The sequence below is a fragment of the Syngnathus acus genome, chromosome 5 (assembly GCF_901709675.1).
Source record: "Syngnathus acus chromosome 5, fSynAcu1.2, whole genome shotgun sequence".
Classification (NCBI taxonomy): domain Eukaryota; kingdom Metazoa; phylum Chordata; class Actinopteri; order Syngnathiformes; family Syngnathidae; genus Syngnathus; species Syngnathus acus.
This window is the reverse complement of record NC_051091.1, coordinates 5679501-5685604: the sequence shown is the minus strand read 5'-3', so window position 1 is coordinate 5685604 and position 6104 is coordinate 5679501. Positions and strand designations below refer to the sequence as shown.

Below are 6104 nucleotides of genomic sequence, written 5' to 3'. Positions count from 1 at the left end.
TCCCACTGCACCCCTCTTTCTGCATCCATAAGCAATGAAAATAGAAATAAATAAATCATAAGGCCGCATGTGTGCATGTGTGTGTGTGTGTGTGTGTGTTTACAGCTTATGTTTTACAGCGTTCATTGGCATCTCGGCTGACATGGAGATGATGCTGTATTAGGCAATGGTCTAATCACATTTGCGTTTTTGTGTATGAGCCTTTTGTTGAGAAAGACAAATTATATTAAAGTCGTATGTCAGTCAATAAATGAAGGCTTTGTCATGTAATTATATTTGGTTGCAGCAATCTTTGGTTGTGTTGGTTTTGTTTGTGTCTTGATGTCATTTGTATGCGTCTATAGTCACTTATTGTGTGATTGTGAATTGGCAGCATCAAATACCATCTGTTGTAAGTCATATAAAAAAAAAAAAATATATGACCAATATACTGCACAGTAAACCAACAACCTTGTAAACCTGACCTCACTGCGTCTTCTGGAAACTTTACGAATCTACAAATCTCAATCCTCATTTTTAGTAAGCACATCTGGACTCTGGCGCCGCCGTGTCATTGGTTGGAATTTGAGTACCTTATTGCTCTGTATGTGAATTCCATAGTGTGGTTACGAAATGAGATAAATTCTCTTTCGGCTTTTGATCAGTGGCAATATGACTCTAATATCAGATGCTGCACCAATTAAGAACTTGCATTTAATAATCTGGGCGCATTTACACATGGAGTGCTTTTCCCAGTGCGGTCTTAATGTGTCATTGTAGCAACTTGAAGGGCTCCATCATGATGTGCTGGATGAATATAAATGTAAAGTGAGCTGATGAGCAGCTGTGTGTCACACAGGACAGCGGAGGAAGATAGCGGGAGGACGTAATGTGGAAGCAGGTGGGGCCATCGGAGGAGTAGAGAGGACCACTACCGTTGGGGCTTGGCTCGAGTTTGAAGGGAACAGAAGGAAGAAAGGAAAGTCTCACAGGCATTTCTCTTTCCTCTCTGCCCATTTATCAGTCCGTCTTCTTCTCTGTCCTTCTTCACACTGCGTCTGGACTCACTCCAGCTCACACTGGATTCCTCACATGATTCCATTCCCTGTCCAGATTCAATACTCATCCTTTTCCACATTGCCTTTCACGATGGTCTATCTCTGCTTAACACCTTTTTTTTTCCTTCTCTGCCTCTGCCGGTCCTCTTTTGGCTTCACTTTCCTCACCAGGAAAGAACTTGGCATGGGCTATGTGCCAGTGCCGTCTACATTGTGCCACATTACCAAGAGAGTGGGTGTGAAACACAGACATTTCCACAGTGTGCCAGTGAGATGGCACCACATCCAAGCCGATGGCTGCACAAAACATGAATACATTCTGTCTGCTGCCACCCACTCATCTCTTGTTTGAATTATTTTGGATCTCTTTGCTCTGGAAAAAAATTATCTACATGAGATAAAACTACTGACGTATAGCTATGGGCTTTCAAAATTTCATATGTGGCGAGGCTAAGGCTAGCAAAGATAAGCTATTCTTTTTTCATAGCCTACCTTTATTTTCCTTTTATATAGAAAGGCTTTATTTGATGGATTGTTGAAGAATTGCCGGTGTATTTTCTTGGACACACTGGACTGATTTTTTTTGGCTACTGGTTCTTTGGTGGCAGACTGGGCTCAAAAAAGAAAACACAGAAGTCATTAAAACAGTGAAGGAGTTCATCAAGAAGAACATGCAAAATAGTCGTTTCCCAAATTACTCTCCCCAAGAGAGCAAGCGAAAAGCATGCCTAAAAGCGTAATTGTTAAAACCTCCAAGTCAAACCATTTTTAAAGAGTTCCAGAAAGACAATTTTGCACAGAACCAATTAACTGACAAAAATGGAATCCTTTCAGTGTTTTGTTTTTAATGCCACTTTTGAGTCTGGCCATGACCCCTGGTGTGTATTTGGTCGGTTTCCCTTCCCTTCCGGCGAAACAGTCCGAAAACGCAAACTTGGAACTGAAAAGAAAATGGCACAAAATGGACCGCCATAAAAAAAGGGATTTGTGCCATTTTAGAAAATGACCATGACCCCTGGTGTGGGATTGGAAGATTTGCTTAACGTTAGGCTCTAAGCCAAAACCCCCCTTACCTGTGGGTGAAAAGTATGAGACCACTTTTTTGTGGACCCCCAAGACCTGGATGACTGGTAATCTCCGCATACCATCCCAGACCCCACCCAACCTGCTCTATTCTGGCGGAAGCATCCCGGGATCAGCATCTCGGTCTTGAGGTGGCGAGTGGCCCGGGCCGCTGTGACGACCCCACACTGACAGAGTGTCAATACAAAGCAATTTACAAGCGCATGAAAAATCGACCCTTGATAACAGGCAATTTCTCTGCTCTGCTGCCTCAAGAGGCGTGATCCGCTCGGTCAAAGTGGGGACGGAGGGGGGTGACAAAGAAGAGGGGTGATCAGGGTCCAATGGAAGTGATTACAGCTTACTGTGAGGAAAAAAGGAGCTGTGGGATGGGGGCGTAAATTGAACAGTAATAGGCCTGGAAACTGAATTGGTACAAGCGAATATAATTGTCATGCTCGAAGCAGAGAAATTGCAGAATCCTCCTGATGGAAAAATTGACAGAAAGGGCGGAGTCCAAACACTCGGAATAGTGTCGGACTGACAAGGAGACAAAGATTTGTGGCTGTTTGCACGCTGACGGAATAAAGTTTTTGTCTGGGAATGAAAAGAGGAAATACAACGAGGAGACACCAAGTTGATGATGTGTGTGTGTGTTTGTTTTTCTGTGTGTGTGTGGATTGGAGGCCACAGGTGAGGACAGAGATAATGACCTCATTCCTCTTCTGTGTGTCCAAGATGTGTTCGTTCAAGGCAGGACTATTCATCACCCCATCTCTTCATCCTTGCGCTCATCCTCCTTCCTCTTGGTCAAAAAGCCAGAGGTCACAGCTTCATCCACACACACAAAGAATTTTCTTTTTGTTGTGTTTTGTGTGTGTCAAGTTCAAGGTCCGAATCCCTTCATTCAGGGATGCGGTACAAATTTACAAAATATGACAGAATATCCTGACTGGGACTGCTTTGAGTTTCTTCCACTGTCTGCCGAATATCCCCCCCCCACTTTTGTTAACAGATAACTTTGTACTGTTCTCCTCTGAGTACTTCCGAGGTGCTTAATGAAAACAACACTTTAAAAGTCTAATTTGAGTTAGCATCAAATGCTGCTTCATTTAGTGAGAGGTGTTTGATGGTAAAAAAAAAGAAAAAAAACCATCAGCAGCCTAATTAAAGATTTCACACTAACAAAGTAGAGCTAAATCTTTTTTTAAGTTGCTTTCCCCAAATAGACCAAAAGGTTCTTTAGATGAGTCGATGAACCGGTGTCATTGGCTTTTGGACTGGTCACACACACGCACACGTTTATTGTTATTTTTAACTTGTGATTAACCTTTTAAAACATCAAGTAAATGTGAAGCCAAGTGTCTGTCTTACATCTTTTTTGATTTATATAAAAAAAACGTCTGCTTAAAACTGCCTCCGGTTGAGTATGTGTGTGGCCCACAGTGATTAGATCGACTAGACACGTATAATAAAAACGTTTGTTAAACGTGACTGCGGCTGAATTTACGTTGACATTCTAGCCAATCGACAATTTGGCTCTGTTCTTCTAGGGCAGTAAATCTTGATCAAATTTCATGACCACATCACGAGTAGTGCTCTGATGACATGTGTGTAGTATGATCCCAGCAGAGCGATATTGTTTCACGTATTGTAGCTTGTATTATGTTGCATCTCTTGTCTGGTCAGGGATGTAAAGAGTGTAACATAAAGCCATTTAAAGAATAGAATGAGGTTATTGAACTTGTTGGATGCCCTGGGACAGATTTCACGTGGGTGGTGAACAAGGGCAGTTAGATGAATAAAGCAATCAGCATAAACCCATTCACTACCATAGACGTTAATGATTCATTTTGATGGAGAATGAGTCAAAGCTGAGCTTGGTGCAGACAAAAAAATGACAAATATGCTAGATGAATGCACAAGAGGAAAACAAAAAGTAGTCTTCTCAAAATACTTGGTAAAAAAGTCTTGTATTACGCAACAGTGGACGAGAACTAGGAAATCAAACAACAATATTGGACATGCGACGTGCACACAGTGAATGCTCGGAATTCCCGGCAGACATCCAGAGACGCTTGGTAAGGACATGACGTTCTTCCCTTGTGGGAGAAAAAAAAAAGTGCAGCATTTCAAGCATGAAGTAAGATGATTCTGACTGAACTTGAGTTTGTTTTCAGGTTTGCCAGTTGCACTCTGCCATGCCGTGCCGACGTAATTGGCTGCAAAGTCGTTGATGTTATGTCACGAGCCATGTTGAAGACGTCGACGTGAGCGGAGGAGAGAACAGCCTTTAAACGTCAAAGTTTGTGTGCACATCTTTTGGCAAAGAGAGATTCATTCAAGTGATGGTGAGGAAACAACAAAAGATTTGAGTGCAACTCATTGACCGAGTTGGATTTTTTTTTTTTGAAACGCATAACATTTTGTGTTGTGACTCTGACTTTCACTTTTGGCTTTCTTTTGTGCATTGCGCTGCATACCAAACAGTTTGGTTCATTTTTGGCGCTGGGCCAACTGGAAAGCTTGGGAAGAAAGAAATACTTTGCATCACCTTGGGATAAAAAGTGGAAAATGACTTCTTGTTAATGTCCTTGTAAGTTTATGTAAGTCGGGCTGTCAAATTGTCACTAGGGTGGCAAATACATTTGAATGAAAGAGCTCGTTTCAAGCCTCAAGTCATGTAAAAAAAAAAAAAAAAAAGAGTTTGTTTGGAAGCCATGGGTGGCTGACACATCATCTACAAGACTTTTATGTTATTGTTGTGTTTTAATGAGTACAGCAAGTTAAGTCTTGCTCCACAACAGCAGCTGCTGGCTGTGTTGGCTTGTCAAAGTTTCCTTGAAGAAAATCTTGAAGTTTGTGTTGTGAGTGCTCGAAATATATTCAGATTTATCGCTATGACAATTCCTGGTGGGAATTAGGAAGCAGAGTTTGGGTTTCTTCCTCCACCTGTCTTTCGAACAAACTTAGTCCCGCCTCCTCACCATACAGCATCATCCTCACACAGGAGAACACCAAAAAGAAAGATGCTTTGACCTTCGTCGCTCCTCCTCATCTTCTGACTTCTCTCTCATGCACAAGGACAAAGACAAGAGGAGGGGACGCTTTGTGTCGAACAAAAAAAAGAAGTGCACCAAATCTGCGACGGCTAGAGGAGAAAGAAGCCTTCCAGTCAAGTTCATTTAAATGCGCACCTTTGAGGGGGTGTCACATCAAAATCATTGCCAGAGATGAAGAGCGCATTGGGTGTGGTTGGTGTTCTTGTATGAAAGAGGAAAAAAAAAAAAAGAGGCGGCACGCTGTATGAATAATGTGTGAGCAGAGTACAATGCCTTGTCATTACACAGGCTATTGTGTTGAATGATTTAAGATTCTTGTGAGTGTGCTGAATGGCAGCCTGTATGACAACGTGTCCTCTCTCTTATCTGCCTGCTTCTCCCCACAGGCCTCATTCAATACTCGGCTCTCATCTTCCTGCTTGTCACTTTCCCTCCATGTCAATTACGCTCTCATTCCCTTTTGTCTACACTTCTTACACCTTTTACATTTGGCCACAATGTTTTCTCTCCCTCCTAGCAGCTCGTCCTTTAAGTGTCTTTTTTTCTCATCATTTCCTTTGGAGGCATCTTCACCCCTCCACCATCGTCTTTTTTGATCACTTTCTGCCTCCCGCTCGCCCTCACCATGTTTACCGCGTCTCATCTTCCTGCAGGACGTTGAGACGCCGATGCTTTGCCGTCGTCCCTCGCCTCCATGCGGCATCTTCTCTCCTTCCGGAATCATCCTCGCACGGAGTGAGTGAGTGACCTGGATCTGTCTCTTTGCATTACGATGCCCGCCCCGTTGGAAGAAGCAATAGCATGGCAGCAGAATGAAACTGTATTGCATGCCCTCATTTGTGTGCCTGAGTGTAAGTGCGTGTAATTGAACCTGCTGCAATGATAAGGCAGCTGCCTTTTGGCACGTGTGTGTCTGTCTGTGGGTGTGTGTCTGTCTGTGTGT

General features: G+C 42.9%; 1 long non-coding RNA gene across 1 annotated transcript; it reads left to right on the top strand.

The window, feature by feature from the left end:
- Positions 1 to 4098: 4098 nt before the first annotated feature.
- LOC119123530 lies at positions 4099 to 6104 on the top strand. The gene is made up of 3 exons (XR_005098097.1): positions 4099 to 4180; positions 4280 to 4450; positions 5815 to 6104. It is a non-coding gene; the product is annotated as an uncharacterized LOC119123530 (long non-coding RNA).